This window comes from Chiloscyllium plagiosum, chromosome 13, assembly GCF_004010195.1.
Source record: "Chiloscyllium plagiosum isolate BGI_BamShark_2017 chromosome 13, ASM401019v2, whole genome shotgun sequence".
In the NCBI taxonomy this organism is placed as follows: Eukaryota; Metazoa; Chordata; class Chondrichthyes; order Orectolobiformes; family Hemiscylliidae; genus Chiloscyllium; species Chiloscyllium plagiosum.
This window is the reverse complement of record NC_057722.1, coordinates 17,714,518-17,741,261: the sequence shown is the minus strand read 5'-3', so window position 1 is coordinate 17,741,261 and position 26,744 is coordinate 17,714,518. Positions and strand designations below refer to the sequence as shown.

Here is a 26,744-nt window from a genome sequence, read left to right as displayed (position 1 = left end):
AAATGACATTGGTGGAAGTGCAGGTGAAACTCTGATGGATGTGGAAGGCTCCTTTGGGGCCTTGGATGGTGGTGAGGGAGAAGGTGTGGGCACAGGTTTTGCAATTCCTGCGGTGGCAGGGGAGGGTGCCAGGAGGGGAGGGCGGGTTTTTGGGGTGGCATAGACCTGGTGAGGTAATCGCAGATGGAATGTGGAATGGTGTTTACGGAAAGCGGATAGGGGTGGGGAGGGAAATATATCTCTGGTGGTTGTAGGTGGCAGAAATGGCGGAGAATGATGGGATGTATACGGAGGTTGGTGGAATAGAAGGTGAGGACTGGGTGTTATGTCCTTGTTGCAGTTGGAGGGGTAGAGTTCGAGGGTGGAGGTGTGGGAAGTGGATGAGATGCGCTGGAGGGCATCATCAACCACGTGGGAGGGGAAATTGCGGTGTTTCAAGAAGGAGGCCATCTGGTGTGTTTTGTGTTGGAACTGGTCCTCTTGGGAGCAGATGTGGCAGAGGCGGAAAAATTGGGAATTCAGGATGGCATTTTTACAGGAGGTAGGAGGAGGTGTAACCCAGGTAGCTGTGGGAGTTGGTGGATTTGTAGAAGATGTCAGTGTTGAATTGGTCACCATTGAAGGAGATAGAGAGATCCAAGAAAGGGAGGGAGGTGTCAGAAATGGTCCAGGTGAATTGAAGGTCAGGGTGGAATGTGTGTGTGAAATTGATGAACTGTTCAACCTCCTCACGGGAGCACAAGGTCGCGCCAATGTAGCGGAGGGAGAGGTGGGGAGTGGTGCTGGTGTAACTACGGAAGATGGACTGTTCTACGTAGCTGACAAAGACATAGGCATAGCTGGGGCCCATACGGGTGCCCATGGCTACCCCTTTCATCTGGAGGAAGTGGGAGAATTTGAAGAAGCAATTGTTGAGGGTGAGGATCAGTTCACCCAAATGAATAAGAGTGTTAGTGGAAGGGTACTGTTGGGGAAGTTGGGAGAGGAAGAAATGGAGGGCTAAGAGGCCGTAGTCATGGCCAATGGAGGTGTATTGGGACTGGAAGTCCATGGTGATGATGAGGCATTGGGGGCCAGGGAAACGAAGGTCTTGGAGGAAGTGGAGGATGTGGGTGGCGTCCAAATGTATGTGGAGAGTTCCTGGACTGGGGAGATAAGACAGTATCGAGGTACTGTATTGAGGTAGGTGGAGATGAATTCGTTGGGGCAGGAGCAGGCTGAGATGATGGGTTGGCCAGGGTAGTCAGGCTTGTGGATCTTGGGTAGGAGGAAGAATCGGGCAGTGAGGCGTTCCCGAACTGGTTGCGCCTCAACCTGTCCACCCTTCCTCACCCACTCCAACCTCTCACCCTCACAACACACAGCTCTTCACTCCCTCTGCTCCAACCCCAACCTCATCATCAAACCAGCGGACAAAGGGGTGCAACGGTAGTTTGGCGCACTGACCTCTACACTGCCGAAGCCAGGCGCCAACTTGAAGCCACTTCCTCCTGCCGCCCCCTCGACCACGACCTCACCTCCCATGACCAAGCTAATCTCCCAGACCATACAGAACCTCATCACCTCAGGGAATCTCCCATCCACAGTTTCCAACATCATAGTTCGGGAACCCTGCACTGTTGGGTTCTACCCCCTACCTAAGATCCACAAACCTGACCACCCCGGCCGACCCATCGTTTTAGCCTGCTCCTGCCCCACCAAACTCATTTCCACCTACCTCGATATTGTCCTATCCCCTCGGTGCAGGAACTTTCCATGTATGTTCGGGACACCACCCACATCCTCCACTTCCTTCAAGACCTTCGTTTCCCTGGCCCCCAATGCCTCATCTTCACCATGGACTTCCAGTCCCAATACACCTCCATTGGCCATGACTACGGCCTCTTAGCCCTCCATTTCTTCCTCTCCCAACATTCCCACCAGTACCCTTCCACTAACACTCTTATTCATTTGGGTGAACTGATCCTCACCCTCAACAATTTCTCCTTCGAATCCTCCCACTTCCTCCAGATGAAAGGGGTAGCCATGGGCACCCGCATGGGTCCCAGCTATGCCTTCTTCTTTGACGGCTACGTGGAACAGTCCATCTTCGGCAGTTACACTGGCACCACTCCCCACCTTTTCTTCCACATGTTCTACTTCCACACATGTCACTTACTGTATCCGTTGCTCTCAATGCGGTCTCCAGTACATTGGGGAGACAGGATATCTACTGGCAGAGCGCTTCAGAGAACATCTCCAGGACACCTGCACCAATCGACCCCAACGCCCCGTGGCTGAACACTTCAACTCCCCCTCCCACTCCGCCGAGGACATATAGGTCTGGGCCTCCTCCATTGCCACTCTCTAACCACCTGGAGGAGGAATACCTCATCTTCTGCCTCAGGACCCTCCAACCCCAGAGCATCAATATGGATTTCACCAGTTTCCTCATTTCCCCTCCTTCCACCTTATCCCAGTTCCAACCTTCCAGCTCAGTGCCACCCTCATGACTTGTCCTAGCTGTCCATCTTGCTTCCCACCGACCCGCTCCACCCTCCTCTCCAACCTACCAGCCTTACCCCCACCTCCATCCACCTATTGCACTCTCAGCCACCTTCCCCCCAGCCCCACCCCCTCCCATTTATCTCTCCGCCCCCGAGAGTCCCAGCCACATTCCTGATGAAGGGCTTTTGCCTGAAACATTGATATTTCCGCTCCTTGGATGCTGCCTGTCCTGCTGTGCTTTTCCAGCACCACACTCTCGACTTTCCGTTGTCAGCTGAGGCAGAGGAGAGATTGACGGCTATGCTAGAACTTTATTGTATTAAACAGTAATTAGATCATTGCTAGAATTCTGAGTACAGTAATGGTGACCAGGTAGTAATCATGCTCGGGAAAGTACAGAGAAGATTTACAGGAATTTTGCCAGGAATTGAAACTTTCAGGAATGAGGAAAGATTGGATGAGATTTTTCTTTTGGAACAGAAAAAGCTCAGATGAGAAAGTTGAGGTATATAGAAACGTACGAGTGGGTGGGAAGTAATCATTTCCCTTATCAATATTGTGGCATTGTTTTAATGTATCAGCTGAAGGGTAGCGTGTGGTTGCAGGGAATGTTTTTCAATAAAATTTGTTGGATGATGGAACTGATGGCCTAAAAGGTAGTTAAGATAAAAACTCTCATCACACCTGAATAAGTCTCTGGAGTGCTATAACCTCCAGGTTTGGTAGACTGAGAGCTGAAGAAACAGAAGGAGCTGTTTTTCTGCTGATACAGACACAATGGGCCAAATAGCCTTCTCCTTCGCTGTGAAATTTCGATGTTTCAATGTTTTATAATGTACAGGGATGATGAAGGAAAGCCATAATGGCACAATATGCTAATTTACCACCTTGTGCATTAGCAATCCACAGGAACATTTCACAGAAGTGGCAGTTTCCTTCAGATCCAAGATGTCATGTGGTCATATGTGCTCCCTTCGTTGATGCTATCAAGCATGTCAATAAGCAAGGGTTCTTGTCTTTCAACACACAACCAGTTCAAATGAAATTAACCCTGACAGCTGCCACGATGTTACTTCATTAGAGCATTCCACCTTTCCCACAATCCTAAATGCCTAACAGCAAGCTGCTAAATGTATTTCTTTATAGCCATGGCTAATAAAACACAAATGCTTTACCAAGAACATCTGTGTGATGTGATAACAAGGTTGTGACAATATTACGGGTTGAAGAGATGTATTGTCTTTTTGTTTATGAAGAGAGGTTGAGTCAGAGGCACCAAGTGGTCTGTCCCAAGCCAATAAAGTAAACACCTTGTGAGGTCTTGTTTTTTTTTATAGTTGGAACAATAGAAGCAGCCTGAATGGGTAGAGTCAGGCTGTCACAGAACCAGGGTTTTAGCTTCACATACAGCAATTATTGGAAGCTGGATGTGGGTGCTGGCACTTCTCTCACTTTTATAATGAAGAGCTGGATTCTCTCAGCAACCAGAATCGCACATGAGACAATCTGTTTTACCCAATTTGTCTTTGTCAAGGGTGTGTTTATGTGGTGTTACTATATTAGAACAGTTACTGTTTAGTAGTTAAAAAGCAACTTTTCTGTTAAGTTTTCCAATAGAGTTAAAAGTTAGACCAATTCTTCTTTCTATAGTTTGTATTTTAACTGTAGAGTAAGAAAAAAGTTTAAAGCCGAGTTGTGTAACCAATTGAATTATATTTAGAACACAGCACCTTACACTTGCCTTTAAATAAGAAAAGTTAGGGTCGAGGCTATCTCTTTGATACATTTGAAGAGGATTTGGTCTGGTCCATAAGAAGGTCCATTTTGTCTGAGTTTTTCAGCTTTTGAAGTTGTGTTTCAAGTGTCTGGATTGATCTGATAGCAAGTTTAGTCCTGAAGGCCTTCGTGATAGCATGGAACATAAGATAGTCAAAGTCCCAGTTCATAAAGCAATCCAAAGTAATGATTAGGCAATCTTGATTGAAATGAATCACAGAATCTCAGACATAGATTTCGACTTAATTTGATAATATAAAATGGTGATAACACATTTTACTGATAAGCTCCTCAGCTTCCAATTATTAATCAGAATCAAACTATATTCTCTTAAAACCAGACTTATACATTTATCCTGGGTCTCTTTTTTTAACTGCATTGTGAGTATACCTGCACCAAATGGACTGCAGTGGTTCAAAAGGCAACTCATCACCTTCTCCAGAGCAAAGTTAAAAATCACACAACACCAGGTTATAGTCCAACAGGTTTAATTGGACTATAACCTGGTGTTGTGTGATTTTTAACTTTGTACACCCCAGTCCAACACCGGCATCTCCAAATCATGACTTCTCCAGAGCAATTAGGGATAGCAAGACAATACTATCCTGCAGAGCTGATATGAATTCTTAATAAAAGGCAAATGTGAAAAATGTCCGGGGCCAAGGGTCTAAACTCAGAAGATCAGACAAAGGGAAGACATTTCATTGTCCCGTCAATTTCCTGTCATTACAATCACAATGCTAACAATTGTAGAATTGAAATGATCTTCAGATCAGACTTTTATTTAGATGGAAAATCAGTTAGATTTCGATCTTTGACTGAAAGCATCAGTTCATGTTTCAGAGTTGAAAGATTTGAGTCTTGGAACCTTCTCAGAAGATACTTTTGGATATATTTTGTTGAGCCAGATCTGTGCAGCTTGCTGTGCTGTGGGGTTTCTTTACCAGGAGAGATTGAGATCTTTCTTTTTCCTGCCAACTTCCTGGAGGTTTATTCCTTTATCTGATATCCCTGGGTGCATACTGAAAAATAGCAACTTCAGTTCAGAGACTAGTTGCTCAGGGCACCTTCAGTACGTAGGCTCCCATCTCTTCCAAGCCAAGTTTGTCAAGTGATTAAAATTATAAAATCCAACCCTTGGCTGTCTTTAAATCCTTGTTTATTGCCTTTCCACAGTTCTTTTGGAATAATATCAAATTTCAAGCAATCAGATTCACTTACTGGAGAAAACATTGCTGATCGGTTGACAAGCTGATTCTGACTGGCAGAGTTAGTTTGAAATTTGATATTCTTGCATTTGTCCTGATGAGTCAAAGACAAAAATCATTGGCAAAATGTCTCTATTTTTAGTAATATTTTAATCTAATATGTTTATTTACATGAGCTGTTGCAGAGTAAAAGCAGACTTTACATCAATTCATGATAGTCTCATGGTCAAGATTTCACTTGCATATTTCTGACTTTCGATTCCATTAACTGACATGGTGGGATGTGAACCCAAATGAGCAGAGCATTAGCAAGGATCTCTCTATTGCTAGTCTCGTGACATTAACCATTACACTACTGTCTTCACTGAAACATAGTCTTATTAATGCACCCCCCCCCCCCCCCCAAGAATTGACTGTTTCAGTTCAAGGTTAGATGAGATGTTGGAAAATAACTGAAGCCAATGGAGTAACAATACTGGAAGCTGAGACAGTTCCACTAACAACGTCTCAAATCTCTAGGCTTTGCACTTTCACCCTCGGTGGAAGGTTGAATTCATTTCAGGTCCAAAAGATCCGACCAATGAGAAAGTTTGAATTAAATTGGATCCTAGCTGTCGGAGAATTAGTGAACAGCTTAGTGCTGATTAAATATCTTAATTTACTGTCTGTGCCAAAGTGTGCTGTTGCATATCCTAAAATGTTGCATTCTGCCAGCTGTAGTTGAGAGCATTTACTGACAACATTAACAGCTGCCAGGCTCCATCTTGCTCCTTTCTCAAAGAAGTTCAGTACATATAGGGTTAATATGTTGGCGGTGACAATGTCGCACTGTGCTTTTGGAAGGAAGAACCAAATCAACTTTAATTAACGTCCTGTACAATGTGACTGAAAAGTCAAAGAAGTCATTACTGGTAAAAGGCATATTAGAAAGGCTGTAATAATTGTGGTCATCAGAGTTCAACGGAAAAGATTACGAAACAAAAGTAACAACTCCCCACTGATCTGATTAAGCTGCACTACAGGCAACCCTCAATACTTTGATGCAGCTTCACCATGTCAAGCACCCTGCTGATTTAAGTAGAAGTTTGCCTGTTGAAACTCATTTGAAGTAAACACTGGAAAGTAGCAGGTACAGAAATACTCGAGCAAACCCAGAACAGATGAGGTAATTTGTCCTTTTTTGATGTGTGTGTGTTCTGACTTGTACATGGAAGCAGTGCTGCGGCTTTATGATTTATGAACTTTGGATTTGCATTTATCAAGCCAGATTATGGACCTCCTTAACTGAAGAAAACACTCTGATGAAAAAACATGGGCCTGTCATATTTAATTATTTCAATACATATGACAGGCAAGTTGCTATTCTGTTGCCAGGAAATGTAGTGACCCTCTATTACAAAAAAATCAGCAAAATAAAATGTAATAAGAACAAAACAAAATCACGAATTGTATTGTATCTAAAACCTGGACCCTTCCATAAAACAGATTTGCTTAAACCTTACAAGGATAAGAACAAAAACAGTACAATCCAACTTTTTGACATCTTATTGAAGTAGGATCAAGAAGGGCTAAGATGAATAATGTTACAATTAAGGTTCATGATAGCCCTGAAATACGTGCTTTACCTCTGCTCAACCTCTTCCATGTTGTAAGAAGAATAGCCTATATAAGCATATCGTTCATCGCTACACAGAGAAAGGAGATAAGGGAGCCTGAAGGTGAGACAAGATGGTTGAGTTGCGATGGAAATGAGCAGATCCAATGTATATTAAAAAGAAAGTTTGTTTCCTTCAATCACACAAACTAAATAGTGGTCATTCCTCACCATGGGTGTAGCCAGCAGGGTCCTTGAGGCTCAGAGACCGACACTGGTTGAAATTCGGACATCAGATAACAGAGTTAAAAATCACACAACACTCGGTTATAGTCCAACAGGTTTAATTGGAAGCACACTAGCTTTCGGAGCGCTGCTCCTTCATCAGGTGGTTGAAGGAGCAGCGCTCCGAAAGCTAGTGCTTCCAATTAAACCTGTTGGACTATAACCTGGTGTTGTGTGATTTTAAATTTTGTATACCCCAGTCCAACACCAGCATCTCCAAATCATCAGATAACAGATAAGCATGGTTACTTGCCATGTTGCTTGTGAGAAGCATAAATGATGGTAAGAGTTGGTCCCAATGGCATGACAAACCTTATGGCTTTTATCACTCAATTCTGCCATGCATTCTACCACAGCACATGGTGCTCAGAACCCTGTAGTATTTTGCTTACCATGTCTGATAATAGTCTCCCATGCCTACTGCAAAGCCTAAAAAATTTCCCTAAAATGCACAACCCAAAATGAGATTTAGAAACATGACATTTTGGAGGCTGCTTTGTCCTGGATAGGGAATTAGAATCAAGAATCTCTACAGTGTGGAAACAGGCCCTTCAGCCCAATAAGTCCATAGCAACCATTTGAAGAGTAACCCACCTAGACCCATTCCCCTGACTAATGCACCTAACCTACACTTCCCTGAACACTATGGGCAATTTAGCATGGCCAGTTCACTAACCTGCACATCTTTGGATTATGGGAGGAAACTGGAGCACCCAGAGGAAACCTGTGCAGACACAGGGAGAATATGCAAACTCCACACAGTCACCCGAGGCTGGAATCAATCCCAGGTCCCTGGTGCTGTGAGGCAGCAGTGCTAACCACTGAGCCACTGGGCCATGGTGAGCTTCTTGGGTGCTCTTAGAACTGCACTTGTCCATGCACGTGGGGAGTAATCTATCACATCCCTGACTTGTGCCTTGTAGATGGTTGACAGACTTCTGTGAATCAGGAGGTGAGTTATTCACTGCAGGATTCTTAGCCTCTGACCTGCTCTTGTAGCCACTTTATTTACCTGATTGGGCTAATTCAGTTTCTGCTCAATAGTAATTTCCAGGATAATGATGGGGATTTCAGCAATGGTAATGCTATTGAATGTTAAGGGGGGTTTGTTAGATCCTCTCTTATTGAAGATGGTCATTGCCTGGCACTGTGTGACATGAATATTGATTGCCTCTTGTCAGTTATTGTCCAGGCCTTGCTGCATTTGGACAAGGATTGTCTCAGTATCTGAGGAGTTACAAACAATGCTGAGAAACGTGCAAATTTCAATGATTTGATGGAGCAAAATTCATTGATGAAGCATGAAGATAGTTGGCTACTCTGAGGAATTCCTGCAGAGATATCCTGGAGCTGAGATAATAATTTCCAACTCGCACAACCATCTTCTTTTGGACTAGGTGTGACCCAGCAAGTGGAAAGTTTTCCCCCCATTCCAATTTTCTTTTATTCACTCACAGGATGTGGGCATCTTTGGATAGGCCAGCATTTATTGCCCATCACTAATTGCCCAGAGGGCAGTTAAGTGTCAACTACTTTGCTGTGGGTCTGGAGTCACATGTAGGTCAGATTCAGTAAGGATAGCAGGTTTTTTGTCCTTAAAAAAACTTTAGTGAACGAGATGGGCTTTTCCTGACAATCAACAATGATTTCTTGGTCACCAATTCCAGATTCTTTTACTGAATTCAAATACCACCTTCTGCCATGATGGGATTTGCACTCGGGTCCCAAAACATTAGTTGAGTTTCTAGATTAATAGTCAACTGATAATATAACTAGGCCATTGCCTCTTCTGTAATTTGCTAGGGCTTCTTGATGCCACACTCAGCTAAATGCCTTGATGTCATGGGCAGTCACTCTCCCCTCCTTTCTGGAGTCACATTTGCAAATTGCCTGGTGAAGATTGATAAAATGCTCACCCAGTCAGTAAGTGTATTGAAGACTTCATTGTGATACAAGTAGGTTTCTAAATTGAAAGAATTAAATGTCATCTTTGGTTCTTCTGAGAAAATGTTTGGGCTATGCAAAGTATGAAGGAGATAAAATGCTTGATATTTCTTTAAATTGCCATTTACTCTCTTTCCTTAATTCCTTCTTCTCTTTCTTTCTTCTTGAATAAGATGCATTGCAATTCTATAACTTTCTTTTCTATAATTTCTTTTGGAAGGGCATTACCCTGAAACATTAACTCTGTTCCTCTCTCCCCAGGTACTGTCAGACCTGATGAATATTTCCAGCATTTTCTGTTTTTTTCCCATCCTGGTCTATATTGATTTTGTCCTTGTGTAGTAGAAAGGCAAGGCACAACTATTATTCCCACAGTAATATCACTTTCATAGATCCAGGACTACTGTAAATCTTTAAATTATAAAATTGCTTAAAGCATCATTTTTTGTAACCTGAGATTTATCAGTTCTGTGATCATGTGTAATGTAAAATTTACAGTATGCCAGATACCAGACAGAAAAGAGTAAGGCTGAGGAGACAGCTGTAGTACAAATAGTCCCATACTAATCCTGTCTTTAACTCAGTCAGACAGTTTCGAAGTATCAGCATTTCTTCCGGTGTCGTAAGTACGTTGTAAATTATTTAGAAATTGGATTGAATCAGAAATAGAACTATTTGCTTCACTCCTCTGGTTTAGCAACTATTCAGAATCAAGCTCTGTCAGTTTTGATTTCATTATCTTTATTCTCACCATTACTGTTTGACAGATCACCAATGATGTTCAATCATTTCATAATTTGGGAAAAAACGTCTCTAAGAAATACTGTAGATTTACAGCTACTCAGGAGGTCAGGAAACATCCATGGCTAGCCAGATCTCTATCTGACCTTGTTTCAGGCCTAAAGAATTGTCCTCAGCATTGGGAGATTTTACAAATGACCAGCAGTTTTAGAAAAAAACATAATTAAGGGATGAGGGGAAGAGAAAAAATTCTTAAAATGTTTGCCAAATGCTGCATTGTAAAACTTGCATTGAAATGCATTACAGACTTTTACGAAAAACCATTTGCTCTACAACTCACTCATGGCATTGCAATGAAAATACCTCACAGCTGTTTTTTTCCTCATTGACATGCTTCTCTTTACAACTTTGTAGAATTACCTGTTTCTACATAAAAACACATCTTTGTCAGTTGTATCTGTAACAGGCAATGAATCTCTACAAACACTGAATTGTTCAGCCTAAATTTTATGCAACCAGCAGCCAGTAATTCATCTTTATTAGAGAAACAGCCAAGATAGCAACAGAATGTCAGACCACAATAAACCGTTCTCAAAGATCAAAGGAGTTGAAGGCTAACGCTGATATACTTATCACTGTTGACTAGCCTTTTATTTCGTCTATGCCTGCTGACTAATACTGCAGGCAGGTCAGAATCAATCACAGTAGGAAGTACTTTACATGAGACAAATCTGTCATCATTCTGTACTACGAGGCTATGCGAGCTACACAACCTCCTAAAATATCTGCATCGTCTATTGGCAGAGTTAGCCATGATGCTTTAAAATAAGCATTAGTTGTAAATAGAGTATAGAACATGCTGCGATTCAATGGTTTCTATTTTGGTGAGTTATTAACTTCAAACCACCTTAACGTTGTAGGAGAGGAGGGGATTAATACAATATTAGAGGATTGAAAGAAGCTAATGGCAATTATTGGTTCCAATCTGTTTGGTGACAAACATTGTGATTTTTCAACAGGAAGATCCAGAAGACAGAAATTTAACTTTCAATGACACCTTTCACTGCCTCACCACATCAAAAATTGATTCCAAGCCAAGGAAAGACTTTTGGAGAGTAGTCGACATTATAATAGAGAAATGTGAATGAAGAAGATAGAACAGGTGCGACATCACATCACCTCTGCCTGCTAGTATTTCGATGCATGCTTCTTAGTTACACATGGTCATTACAGTGGTATTTAAATATTAATGAAAGAAGATAAATGCTGTGGCAGGGGTACAATATTAAAAGAAATAAAATTGATTTTGAAATGATTGCTTCCATTGGGCAGGAGACATGCAGAGTAGAGTTACCTTTTGGTAGTGGTCAAAAGCCTTGAAACACACACACACACACACACACACACACACACACAGAGTAAATCATCAAGTTTTCCATGAAACCATAGTGAGCCAGCTAGATTCAAGGGCAACAGTGTTGGTGACCTTTTTTGGGGAGTTTTTCTTCAGCTCCGTTTATTGGTTTTTCAAAGCTTCATCATGTCTTATTGACATCACAGGATCCTGAGTTTCACTGACTGGTGAGGCTCCTGACAAAAATCCACTTCTTCCTGGGCCCTGAGGTTGGATAGATGAATGTTGGAGGGTACCTCCATCAGCCATTTAATGTTGTCCAACAAAATAGTGTCTGCAGTCCAGTGTACAATTTAAAGTGGGTACGGTAGGCATTGACAGCCCTGTCCATGTTCCAATGTTGACTACCTTGGTCTATGGTTTCCCCAAAAACAAAATTACAGGGTGTGCCATTAAAAATGTGTGTTTGACGGTACTTAACATGACCTTCAGTGATGAAGAGAGAGTGCCGTAACTGTGACCATAACTTTCTGTAGTGAGGGCAGAACCTTCTTACTGCCTACAAAGCTGCTTCTTGGTGTTTTCATTCAGCAACAGGCACCATCACTTACCTGGACATCCAAGAAATAATGGATCAGTAAGGGAGCAACTTGGAGCAGAAGAGTATAAATCGGGGCATTGAAAGGCTGCCAGCAAGGATAGATCAGGACCCAGATCAAGGTTTGGACAAGAAAGCATCTCATGGTTGCTCACTTGCTTTTAGCTCTCACTCACTTAGTGCCGACCTGCATACTCATGACATTCCTGCTTTACCTTGTTATGCCTTGTCATGCCTGTCAGCCTTTGGCTCTGGCTAAGGTGCCAATAGGTTATTGTCATACAGTCATGAGTCATTCAGCATGGAAACAGAGCCTTTGGTCCAACTAGTCCATGCCAAACATAATCCCAAACTAAACTTGTCCCTCCTTCCTGCTCCTGGCCCATATCCCTCCAAATCGTTCTTATTCATGTACTTATCCAAATGTGTTTTAAACAATGTGATTGTATACATATCCACCACTTCCTCAGGAAATGCATTCCACATGCGACCACTTGGTATTGCTTATTTGGTCTGGTGAAATTCTGAGAGGTGTTTTGTGAACCATTTGTACCAGCCTAGTGACATATACCCCTTTCTCGATTCATTGGATGAGTGTTTATATTTTCCACTTGGGATCACACCAGTTGGAATGAATTATTGATTCAAGGACAAATGAATGGGATCCAAAGGGTGATGATCTAATCCCTGACTTTTAGAGAACAGTCAAGCTTGCAAGGATCACTGACAAAAATTTAGAGCTGCAATGTTGCACTTCAAATGTCAACCATATCTCTTGGTATTGCTCTTGCCTGAAAGTTAAACTTGGAGTTCATGCTCAACTGCAGGGACTTGAGCCAATAAAATTTGAATAATAGGCCAATGCATTCCTGAGAGAGTGCTGCATTGGCAAAGGGGCCATCTTTCAGATGAGGTTTTAAACTGAGCTCCACATGCTTTCTCAGGTAAAGATAAAAGTTTCAACAACACTAATTCAGAGAAGAGATGGGGAGTTCTTTCCCAGGCCACATTCAACAACATTAAAAAAAGATTTGATCCATTTGTTATCTTATTGCTGCATGAGATCTTGCCATGCATACATTGATTGTCAGATATCCCTATATTACAACTAAGACCATGTTTCAAAGGTACTTTGTTGGTGGTAAAACACTTTGAGATGAGAAGAACATTCAGTCACTGCAACTCCCCCTAGAAGCTTGAGATTGCAGAACCACCTTCAACTTCCTTCATTTTTTTAAAAACAATAAGAACAACTACCAAGGATTTTTCTTAACAGACGTGTGAACAAACTTTCCTGGCATGCCACATTCCTAAGTGTGACTGTGAGAGATAAATCTGTAAGTGGCAGTAGAAAGCAACGCTTACAGAAGCGATTCTTTTCACATACTTCGAAAGGTGCTAATGAGTCACTTGACCAATATAAAATTCTGAGACTCCCTAACAGTGGAATACAGAACAGAAGGGAGACCAGCACAAAGCAAGTTTCAACAAAAAACTTCATAAGTATTGGCAAACACAGTCATAAGGAATACAAACACATTTTTGTTGGGCGCAGGTCAACAACAAGTAGAGTGTGGCAATGTGTTACTTCAGGGGAGTAATCACCAAACTCTCTCCAACTATTGGGGCGCTGAGGGTGGTGGTAAATTGGATCAATGGTTAGCACTGCTGCCTCACAGTGCTAGGGACCCAAGTTCAAATCCAGTTTTGGATGACTGTCTGTGTGGAGTTTGCATATTCTCCCCTTGTCTACATGGGTTTCCTCCCATAGCCCAAAGATGTTCAGGTTAGGTGGATTTGTCATTTTGATTTGTCCCATAGTCTTGAGGGATATGCAGGCTAGGTAGATTAACCATGGTAAATGCAGGGTTATGGAGATTTGGGGGTGGGTCTGAATGGGATGCTTTTCTGAAGTCAGTGCAGACTTGATCAGCCAAATGGCCTTTTTCCACCCTGTAGGATTAGATTAGATTAGATTAGATTACTTAGTGTGGAAACAGGCCCTTCGGCCCAACAAGTCCACACCGCCCCGCCGAAGCGCAACCCACCCATACCCCTACCTTTACCCCTTACCTAACACTATGGACAATTTAGCATGGCCAATTCACCTAACCTGCACATCTTTGGACTGTGGGAGGAAACCGGAGCACCCGGAGGAAACCCACCCGGAGGAAACCCATTCTATGATTGAACCCTCTATTTCATGTCTATGGGTAGGTACTAAAACTTCACGATCATAGGACTTCAGCTTCTAGTCCTGTTGTGAGACTGCTGTGCAGTCCTTATTTCATAACTTGATCTGTTCAAATTGCAGCTTGAATTTGTACCTGCTTGTTGTCCAGACTGTGAGATTTTCCTCTTGCACTATCAGAGAATCTCTCTCTCCAATACGTCATTGTTTTCTGATGCAAATGTCACTTTAAAGCTTAGTATGAGTATTTGCACAGCACTTGCTTACTCTCCACTCTTTCACCTCATTCTACCAGTCCATAAGTACATTTAACAATAAGAAACAGGAGCAGAACCAAATCATATGGTCCTTGAAACTGCTGTACTATTCAATAAGGTTGTGTCTGTTTGTCAGTGTTACCTGACAGTGGGAGAAGATGGTATTATCACTGGGATTTGAATCCAGAGACCCAGATAATGTTCTGGGGACCTGGGTTAAAATTCCACCCTGGCAGATGGTGGAATTTGAATTCAATAAAAAAATCTGAAATTAAGAGTCCAATGATGACCATAAATCCATTGTCAATTGTCAGAAAAACCCAACCAGTTCCCTAATGTCCTTCAGCAAAGAAAACTGCTGTCCTTACCTGATCTGGCCTACATGTGACTCAGGCAATGTGTTTGACACTTAACTGCCCTTTGGGCTGTCTAGTTCGTGACACCCTCATCCTGTGAATGAATTAAAAAACCCTCCATTTTCCTGTTTGCTCATCGTATCTCTTGATTACCTGGGAGAATGAAAATCTGTCTGTCTTACACAGCTCACTTCTGGCCATCATCCTGAACATTCAACTAATATTTAATCTTGCCAGTAGTGTTTTCTGTACACTCGACAATTGTCTCATTCTGACCATTAGCTAGATTCTTTTGGAATGTTTCACCGAGGGTGCTCAGACATGGTAATTGATCTGTGGATGTAATAACTTTGTTATGATCACCCACATTGTTCGTACTTCATTTTGTTCTTCAGCACTTTCATTCCTTGATCACTTGAGTTATGGAGGTGTGCCATTTACCTCTGCCAGCTAATTAAAATCTAACGTTTAGAAATGAATTCTGATTGATCATGATGAGCGAGTAGAACACTGATTGTTGCGAGTGATAAACATTGCTTTATAATCCTGACCTACTACATTACAAGAGCCTTTCCATTCCAAACCGCTATTGTAGAGTGTATCATGTCTCCTCAATGCAGCCTCAGGTGGTCTAATATGATACTTGTGTGTTTTCCAAACTGAGGCTTCAATAAGACCCATTTCCTTGTGTGTAAAAGAATCAATAAGCAGAAGAAGTTGAGTAAATTTTAATGCTTTCTAGTGCAGGAGGACTTTCACACAGCACAGAAGGCAATGTGGGATTTCACTCATAGACTAATTAAACAAGGTTATATCCTCTAACAATCTGGAGTGAACTCTTTGCATGAATTTTCTTTGCCAGCTCGAGTTGTTGTCGACTGGAGGTCTGTTTGATCATTTTAAATTTCATGTCACATTTCATTGATCATCACATAATTTCTTTCACAAAGTTCATTGATAAAAGCATTTTCAGTGCGGTACTCAGTACTCAACAATCATATTTTCACACATGCTTCTAAATCTGTCATTGATAATAGATGGGAATTTGTCAATCACAAACTACAACTGGCTTGACAAGTGGGGTAAGCAAACTGTAAATGTAACTTTAAGTCAATTCTATTTTTCTATCTGACTCTTACTACCTGATGCCATTGAATGGTTGTCTAATCATTTAATAAGAATCATCAGGTTTTGTTCAGGGGATATAATAATGAATTGTCTGGGTGAACTACAGATAAATTGACTATCGAAAATTTGTTGCCTTATCATAAACCACGCCAAATTTCTTTTGTGCTTTTTTCATAGATACCCAACAGCGTATGTATCTCACTTAGCACCAAGTCAGGGCTTACAGGATGGCTGAAAGCTACTTTGCATATGAGTTACAACTCTGCTTAGTGACTTCAATGTGTTGACATCAACAAATGTCAAGAAAGTAGCATTTTTATAACTTGTACCCTTATGTCAATCCTTACTACACCATGGATCTACACCAATCTAACCTACATACTATTGAATTCCAATCACTGGGGCAATGCACTGAAAATCAAGATCTGCTATTCCTGCAGTTATATGAAAAATTAATACAACTATTGAAACTTCCAATTTGGCTCTAACTAACTGTTCCCCTGGATAAGAGCTAATCACCACTATGTTTTTCAGTAACAGTAAAACTATATTTATTGTAATGCTCTTAACTTTAACAAAAAGAAGAAAAGAGCGGAATTTCTAATTTATATGAGAAAATCCAGCACAAGGAGTCATAGTTTAAAAATAAGCAGTCACTCTTTTTGAACAGAAGTGAGGAAATATTTTTCACTTAGAAGTTTGAGAGTCTTTGGAATTCTCTGCTCCAAAAGGCAGTGGTAGCAGAATCTTTAAGTATTTTAGTGGCAGATTTGTGATTACCAAGAGGATGAACATAAGGCATATATGAGAATGTAGATTTGAGCTTAAAGTCAGATCAGCCATGATCATCTTGAGTGGTGGAGCTGGCTGCAAGGGCTGAGTGGCTTACTCTAGTTCCTTTCTATGTCTTCATATTGTGAGTGGAAGGAACAAAATTAGGCAGAGGAACACAGTTCTGCATCACTAGTCCAAAATCAAAAACTACTAGATGGGCGGGTTTCACAGTCTGCAATTCGATGATCTATCTGCAGTTCACTGGTTGAGTGAATGAATCTGTGTGTTTAAGAGTCATTTCTTTCAGCATCTCTGAAGGTAGTTTGTTCTGTTGGTTTGACAAAAAATTTGCATATAGAAACTTTACTGAGAATGGGGAAAGAGAAAAAATTAATGCAGCTCATTTCAGGAGATCTCCTTGCTTCACTCTGTCTGATTCACTCCCTTCGCAGAATCAGTAATAAACTCCAATCTGACCAATGGGAAGCTTGTTGCTATAATGAGCTCTCCTGAACCTGTAACCAATGGTGCTAATTGAAAAGCTAATAAAATCAACTGTCTCAGGGCCGTGCACACACACACAAGTGGTGCTATTTTGTTGAAGACAATGTTCCCAAAAAATAACATTGGTACATTTTCACTAATGAGCTTCACTTGTTTTGCCAAAGCTGTAAACACATCCCCGCATTGACCCCTTTTTATAATTGTGTCCTTTTTCTTATTTTCAGCCTCTCGTTCAAGAATAAAAAAAAAGTGAGTTTGAGTCTGCAACTATTACATTTATTGCTAGATTAAAACTTGTTGTGACCACATAAATTGTTCAGATACATTGTTGTCTTCATGATTTGGAGATGCTGGTGTTGGACTGGGGGTGTATGAAGTTAAAAATCACACACCACCAGGTTATAGTCCAACAGGTTTAATTGGAAGCACTAGCTTTTGGAGCGCTGCTCCTTCATCAGATGGTTGTACTGTACTCTAGAGTAAGCCACTCAGCCCTTGCAGCCAGTTCCACCACTCAAGAAGGTCATGGCTGATCTGATTTTAAGCTCAAATCTACATTCTTGTATATGCCTTACAATCGTTCATCCCCTTGGTAATCACAAATCTGTCTACCTCTGCCATTAAAGTACTTAAAGATTCTGCTACCACTGCCTTTCGAAGCAAAGAATTCCACAGACTCTCAAACTTCTAAGTGAAAAATATTTCCTCCTCTCTGTTCCAAAGGAGTGACTGCTTATTTTTAAACTATGACTCCTTGTGCAGAATTTTCTCACATAAGTTAGAAATTCCGTTCTTTTCTTCTTTTTGTTAAAGTTAAGAGTGTTACAGTACAGTGTACAGTGTCATAACCACCTGATGAAGGAGCAGCGCTCTGAAAGTAGTGTGTTTCCAATTAAACCTGTTGGATTATAACCTGGTGTTGTGTGATTTTTAACATTGTTGTCTTCATCCTTTTCCTCATATCTTTGTCTTGTGTCATTTCAAAGACCCTATCTCTTCAATTGTGCAACTCAGCAATTGGAACATCTATTACCTGCTGTTTGGACCATCCTGGGATTCACTCACCTATTAATGCTGTTCCAATTCAGTTTTCTGCTGTAAACGCCAGGTCTGCTAAATGTGCCTTTACCTTCATTCTGTTTGTCTTTAATCATTAAGCATTGTAATGTCAAAGTTTGTGTGATAATTGGCTTGTTATTGAGTATCTAAGCTATTTCCAGTTGCAATTCTGGCAATCATTAATTCTTCTAATCTTTATTTAAATGCCTAATTTATTTCACGAAGACTGAAGGAAAGGATTGTTTCCCAGGATATTTTTTCAAGCATCAGATATTGGATACAAAGTCATGGCTGATCTGACTTTAAGCTCAAATCTACATTCTTGTATATGCCTTACAATTCTTGTATATGCCTCTCCAACAGCTGAACATCAATTACAACTAGTAGCCTGTCCGTATGAGACAACCATGCAGATTGCAATAACTTAAACGCTAGAACCAATCCAGGAACCCTCAAGTTAAATTTTGACAAGCGTTTATACAATCTGTTAAAGTCCATGAAATATTCTTCTACAGAGTGCCATCTGTTTTTCAATATCCATCAAAATCTGACCATGTCTCAAAAACATTTAATATATCATCCTGCTCTTAGATTGCATACAGGTCTTCTAAACGAGAGTCTAGAATTTCATCACTAATCAATTGATAGGCATATGTCTCACATAACACTTCTGTTTCTGGCTTTCTTTCTTGCAGAAATTGATAACCCCAAAACTATCCTTTGTGCCCTCTTTGGAATAGATGAGCCTGTCCACATGCACTTAATTCTTACACTGGGCCTGTAGTTCAGGCTCCAAGAACATTAAAGGGCAGTTTTAGCCTAACAATTTCCACTTGCTTTCTGCCATTCTTCACAAATAGCCACGTAAGGGGATAACAACCAGACAATAGCAATTCCAGAGCTGTAACACAGTGACTCCACTTGTTCCTCCAGACCTCCATTATTCACCGACATCTCAGGGCACAATCCCCATGGCGGCGACTGCATGCATCTCCCATCCAACACGACAACCAGGACCCCCTCGGCAAAGCAGATGCCAACCACCCTGGTATACAACATGTCTGCATCTTGTTTTTTCACCTGCTTTCCAACTATCAGCTTTTGGCAACCATCTTCTGCTAACATTTTAGATTCCAAATAACCAGAAAGTGAAGGATAGAACTGGCACCAATCTTCACACACTTTTTATAAACATTGATTTATGTACCTAGATCTCCTCGCACAATACCCATGGGCTTAATCTTACTTGAAATTGGTTTGGTATCATTTTTGGCAAATTTCAGGGAAACATTCTTTCCAGGCGGCCTGGAAAGTTTTCTCATGCTAGCCTTCCAAATTTGCCTCATCACCAATGCAATATGCACCTACAGTGCACTTCTCATCATAAACTCCCAGGTAGCACAGATGGACATACTGGCTACTGCTGGGGCTTCCTGGGATACCTGGCACTATCTTCCTAGTTGCTCACACAGTCAAGAGGTGGCAGTCAGCAGCTGCGCTGCATGGTTTGATTTACTCAATGCAGACATGGTGTACACCAGAGTGGTTGGCATCGTGCTTTGCCAAGGGGGTCCTGGTTGTCGTGTTGGATGGGGCATGCCTGCAGTCACCGCCATGGGGATTGTGCCCTGAGATGACAGTGAATAATGGAGGTCTGGAGGATCAAGCGGCGAGCTGGAGTCATCATGGAATTGCCATTGTCTGGTTGTTATCCCCTTAAGTGTGGGAGAACGGGAAACTACATATCAATGAGGTGAGATTACATCATAATGAGATTCTGATGCATGCCAGCAAACCTCTTGCTACTCACGAGTGAGAATCTTACCTCACTGTTCACCACTTGTTTGGAAAATATGACTTTTGGCTCTTGATGGGGAGATGCCCCTCAGTGATTCTCCCAACTTTTCACCAATGCCCACACAGTTCCATACTTGTGTAGATTCCCCTAACTTCCCTCTTTTATGTTACACCAGGGCACAAGTGAATCATCACTCAAAACCAATCACCTGTATATGATTAAACTCAGTTAATATGCAGTTAATACCCTGACCCAGTCTTTGCATATATCGATGCCAAATCTTGTTCAGTAACTCTCCTGTGATGTGCCTTGGGACTATAGACTCTATGTAACTACAAGTTGCTTTTGTTATGGAAATGTCTGTTGCTGCTGTCATTGAATCTTTCACACTCTATATTTCGTGTGAGATTTATAAATGTTTCTACATTAGTTTTTGACATCCATCCACCAACAACTTCATCGAGTTTTAAATTAAGAGGTTTGAGTAATGTAGAAGAAAAGGGCCTCTCAGATGTGTCTGATGCTGTTGGAATATATATTCCAGCTGGATAGTTACAGTCTTCACATCATTGGTGCCTGCAATTGGATCCTTCTGCTTATATTTATTTTCTCGACTGCTTGGTGTTAATGATAAAAATGGAACTCTACAAGCTTTCTTATTTTTATCCATCTTTGCCAAGATTGAAGTATCGGCTGCCCTACCGGAAACATATTATCAAGGATTAAACTGACATATTACTGTTGAAGTCTCGCTAGCACTAACTGCACCACGGAGATCTCCCTTCTGACAGTCTGTTGTTTATAATGCATACTGGACATATAAAATATAGTTAGTGCATTTTATCAAATTCAGACGTAGCTCTGGGATTGGAAGTCTTGTGAGGTAGAAAACTGAGATAAGAAAGTCTTCCACTGGTTTTGTATCATTTTTGTCTGTTGAAGGTTCATTGGTCAGTAGATAAAATTATCTTAATCTTATTATCCGGGAGAAAGTGAGGACTGCAGATGCTGGAGAGTCAGAGTCGAAAAGGGTGGCACTGGAAAAGCACAGCAGGTCAGGCAGCATCCGAGGAACAGTAGAGTTGACATTTTGGGCATAAGCCCTTCATCAGGAATGTGGAGGAGGGGCTAGGGGGCTGAGAGATAAATAGAGGGTTGGTGGTGGTACTGCCGGGGAAGGTAGGTGGGAAGGCGGTAGGTGGATGTAGGTGGGAGGTGTTTGTGATTGGTTAGTGAGAGGGTGGATTGGATAGGTGGGAAGGAGGAGGACAGGTGGTAAAGGTCAAGAGGGCAGTGCCGAGTTGGAGGGTTGGATCTGGGATGAAGTGGTGGGAGGGTCCACCGTCCCTGGGAGTGTCCACCCTCCCCACCTACTTATTACAATTACCTCCTACATACATCCACCTATGGCCTTCCCAGCAACATTCCCCCCCAGCCCCACCCCCTATCCACACACACCTTTTTTAGCTCTCAGTCCCCTTCACCCTCCATATTCCTGGTGAAGGGTTTATGTCTGAAACATCAACTATCCTGCTGCTCAGATGCTGCTTGACCTGCTGTGCTTTTCTAGCACCATACTTTTCTACTGTTAATCTTCCTATCCCTTAACCAAGGTTTGGCAGGAAAGTAGAGCAAGGAGAAAGTAATGTTTGCAGATGCTGGAGATCAGAGTCGAGAGGGTGGTGTTGGAAAAGCACAGTAGGTCAGGCAGCATCCGAGGAGCAGGAGAATCGACATATTGGCAAAAGCCCTTCATCAGGAAGGTAGAGCAAAACTTGCTTACAGTTTTGAAGTGGTGTAACTACTTTAAATGTGATTCTTTTTAAACATTGCAATGCTGTTATTTCAAGAATAAAAACAGAAATTGTTGAAGAGACTCAGCAGGCCAGGCAGCATCTATGGAGAGGGAAACACAGTTACCTTTTCACATCAAGAACTTTTTGCATCAGGACCTATTGAGCTGAAATGTTAACTCTCTTTCTCCATAGTTGCTAAGTGACCTACTCCGTATTTCCAACCTTTTCGGCTTCTGTAACAGATTTTCAGCATCCATAGTATTTTGTTTTTGTTTTTATTGTTTTCTAGATTCAGTTTCTTGAACTCTTGTGGATTGTTGTGTTAGTCTGACATTACACTTGTCAGAGGGGCTAAAGGATTTCCAGATAATATGATTGCAATTATATATGGTAACATACTGTCGATTACAGAGAATTAATATGAATAATAAATATTTTTAGCTATTCTTTAACTATTATAGCTATTGTCTATAACCATGCATCCCAAAATCTCATGGAAGTAATGTATTCAAGCAGTACTTTTGCCTAGGCTTTAATGCAACATGGTCTGTTCTGGCATTTGCTTTAACCATCTCAATGCAGATTCTGAATTGCTGACATAATGGTACTGGTCTCATTCATTACTGTGTAAAAATACATGATGATGGAATTACTGTTCCTTCTTTTAAGGCATTGAATCATGATGCACACTGTTTTATTTTAATAATACAGAATAATGCAGATTGGTATGACTGGTTCGCGCAACATCGAGGGCCGAAGGGCCTGTATTGCACTGTAATGTTCTATGTTCTATGTACAGCTTGCAACATTTCACACAGCGTCCTCTTGATCGGCAACCCATCTACTCACTTAAACATTCTCGCTCTGCACAACTGAGACAATATGGCTGCATGTATTATCTGCAGGATCCATTGGCAGCACCTCCCTAACCAGCGAAAGGTTGAGTTGACTCAGAATCCATTCCACTCTCACAAAGGTAAATTTAGCACCCTAGTTGTTACTTTGCTATTTTATGTGGTGAAAACCTGATTCAGACAACATAGTATTACAGAGTGGAATGGGCAGAGATATGAAAGAAACCATTATACATTTAAAAAAAAACAGGTGACTAAGTTTATTTGATGCCAAGCTGTTAAAGTTTGATAAAGTTGTCCTGAAGTAGTAGTTAATTAATAACAGGCTTGAAATTTGTACAAGGAAGTCTTTGAAGAAATCCTTGAACTTTCAAACCATTTTTTAAAGTGTCTCCAACAATCCAAATAGTGCAATTGGTAGCTTTTGGTTGAATTGTTGACTCTGCAGAAGCCTTTGATCCTTCAGGAGCTCCGATACCAATTTATGGTGATCACAACGAGAGATAATATATTTTCATAAGGAATGGAAAGGAGCTTGAGTTGCTTGTTTGAATAATGTAATGTTTCTTATCTGCAAGTATAGGAAACATGACTTCTACACTAAATCTTTCTAGGTTTATCCTGAAAGTGATCATAAGCAAACACTCCATGCTTCCAACTACTTAAACAGTACTAAAAAAGGATGGCAAAAAGGAATTTAGCTGAATCAACTTCATGTAGATTGGGATAGTCAGATTGGCAGAGTAAGCCATGAGGAAGGATACATTCAGGTCAGTTTCCGAGAATAATATGAGGAGGATCCAACCAGGGATTGGACTCTTTTGAATCTGATGATGTGTAATGAGACTGGTTTAACAATTTATGCCAGATTAAAAGATCCTCAGAAACAGTGGTAATAATATGTTAGAATTTAGCATTCAATTTGAGGGGGAGAAACTCGGGTCAGAAACAACGATGCTAAGTTTAAATAAAGATAACTGCAAAAACATGAGGACAGAGCTGTCTGGAATGGACTGGGGTAGGTGTTTAACAGCAAAAGTTGTTAAGGATCAATGGCATATGTTTAAGAAAATAGTTTATGGTTCTCAGCAAAGATACATGACAGTGAGAAAGAAGAATTCCAGCAAAGTGAAAAGCCAAGCAATGTTAACCAGAGAAGTTAAGGATAACATCAAATTGAAAGAGAAAACATACCATGTAGCAAAAGTAAAGCAGGAGGATTGGAAAAGTTTTAAAAATCAGTAGAAGACAACCAAAAATGAATAAAGGGGGAGAAAATAAACTTTGAGGGTCAACTTGCAAATAATATCAAGACAGACAGCTTTAAAAATATAAAAAGGAAGAGAGAAGGGAAAATGAATATAGACCTCTTAGAGAATGAGGTTATGGAAAAAAAGTGGAGAACCAAGAAATGATGGAGGATTTGAAACAACCTTTACAGTAGAAAACACTATTAGATTCCAAAATTACTAAATATTCAAGGAGCAAAAGAAGGAGAGGAAATAAATGGAATAACTATCATGAGAAAAAAAGTAGTAAGGAAACTCTAATAGTGCTAAAGACCAAAAAAATCCCCTGGACTTGATGGACTGCAACCTAGAATATTAACGGAAGTATTTACAGAGATAGTGGATGCACTGGTAGGAATCTTCCTGGAATCCTGAGATTCTGGTAAAGACCCAGAAGTGTGGAAAACTGCCAATGTAAAATCTTTACTTAAAAAGGGAAGGAGGCATAAAACAGGTCACTGGGTAGGTCAATTGGACTGAATGCCTATTGTCAGAAAAATGTTCATTACTGATACAATAGATGTAATGATGTGTCAGGAAATGTGTAAAGGCCAGATGCATCAGCAGCACTCACAAGGTAGACCAAACATCACCCAATCACAAGGCAATGCCATCCATGCTCTCAAAACCATCGCAACATTGTCATCAAATCAGTAGATAAAGGAGAAGCCATCATCATTCAGGATAGAACGGACTACTGCAAGGAAGTGTATCAACAGCTGAACAACCAGGAACACTACAGGCAACCAACCAGAACACACCTGTGAACTGAACAGATTGATCAAGACTTTTGATCCAGTCCTTCAGCGTTCCCTACGCACTCTCATCAAGCTGTCTGTCTTGATATTATTTGCAAGTTTACCCTCAAAGTTTATTTTCCCCCCTTTATGCATTTTGTACTTCTCATGTGAGGGAATTCTACTGCGTTCTGAAGATACACAAAGTCTACACACCTGGACATCCCATTGTATCAAGCAATGGGACCCTGTGTGAGAACCTCTCTGGCTATGTCAAACTCATTGTAGAGGGGACCCCAGCTTCCGTCACGTCACTAATGGATGTAATGGCAGAGCATATAGAAATATTATCAAACAGAGTTCTCTTTGAGAATTTTTAAAGAATTCTTTGAGGACAGAACATGCAGGATAGATAAAGTTGAAGCAGTAGGTGTATCATATTTAGATTTTCAAAAGACATTTGATAAGGCACCACACATAAGGCCACCTAATACGATCAGAGCCCACTGTGTTGGGGGTAATATAGTAGCATAGATAGAGGATTAGCTATCTAATAGAAGCCAGGGAGTTGGGATAAAGGGGAGCATTTTCAGGGCACTAACCTGTAACTCATGATGTGCCACAGGTATTAGTGCTGGGATCATCATTATATACAACATACATTAATGACTTGGATGAGGAAAGTGAACGTACTCTATCCAAGTTTGCAGATGACACAAAAATAATTGGGAAGGCAAGTGGTGAGGATGGCACAGACAGTCTGCAGAGGGGTCTAAACAGGATAGGTGAATGATGGATTATAATGTGTAGAAATGCAAGGTTATACACTTTGACAGAAAGAACAGCGGAGCTGAACATTATTTAAATCGAGAAGGAATGCAAGATGCTGCAGGATAGAGGGATTAGGAGTCCCTGTCCATAAATCACAAAGAGCTTGAATCCAAGTTCAGCAGCTAATAAGGAAGGTAACTGAAATTTGGCCTTTATATAGAAGTATAAAAGTAGAAACGCTTTGCTAAAACTCTACAAGGCATTAATAAGATTATAGGAGGAGAAAGTGAGGTTTGCAGATGCTGGAGATCAGAGCTGAAAATGTGTTGCTGGAAAAGTGCAGCAGGTCAGGCAGCATCCAGGGAACAGGTGAATCGACGTTTCGGGCATAAGATTATAGCTGTAATACTATGAACAGTCTCCTTATTTAAGGAAAGATATTAGCAAATTTGCTGATGGCACAAAGCTGGGTGGCAGGGTAAAATGTGAGGGGGATGTTACGAGAATACAGGGTGACTTGGACAGGCTAGGTAAGTGGACGGATGCATGGCAGATGCAGTTTAATGTGGATAAATGTATGGTTATCCTCTTTGGTGGCAAGAACAGGATGGCAGATTACTATCTAATTGGAGTCAAGTTTGGTAAAGGGGAAGTACAACGAGATTTAGGTGTTCTTGTGTATCAGTCAGTGAAAGCAAGCATGCAAGTACAGCAGGGAGTGAAGAAGGCTAATGGCATACTGGCCTTCATAACAAGAGGAATTGAGTATAGGAGCAAAGAGGTCCTTCTGCAGCTGTACAGGGCCCCGGTGAGACCTGGAATATTATGTGCAGTTTTGGTCTCCAAATTTGAGGAAGGACATTCTGGCTATTGAGGGAGTGCAGCAAGGTCAGTTCCCGGAATGGAGGAACTATCATATAGTGAAAGATTGGAGCGACAATTGAGTTTAGAAGGATGAGAGGGCATCTGATTGAGACATATAAAATTATTAATGGATTGGACACTCTGGAGGCAGGAAGCATGTTTCCACTGATGGGTGAATCCAGAACCAGAGGACACAGTTTAAAAATAAGAGGTAGGCCATTTAGAACAGAGTTGAGGAGAAACTTCTTCACCCAGAGAGTGGTGGATATATGGAATTCTCTGCCCCAGAAGGCTGTGGAGGCCAAGCCGCTGGATACATTCAAGAAAGAGATGGATAGAACTCTTAAAGATATCAAGGGTTATTGGGATAAGGCAGGAA

At 41.2% G+C, this 26,744-nt stretch overlaps 1 long non-coding RNA gene across 1 annotated transcript in view; it reads left to right on the top strand.

The window, feature by feature from the left end:
• The window catches only part of LOC122555794, a 54,882-nt gene extending 37,282 nt beyond the window's left edge, over nt 1-17,600 (top strand). Inside the window, exons 2-3 of the long non-coding RNA XR_006313367.1 lie at nt 11,055-11,197; nt 16,097-17,600. This is a non-coding gene — a long non-coding RNA (uncharacterized LOC122555794). The remainder of the gene's footprint in view (nt 1-11,054; nt 11,198-16,096) is intronic.
• Nucleotides 17,601-26,744: the final 9,144 nt, after the last annotated feature.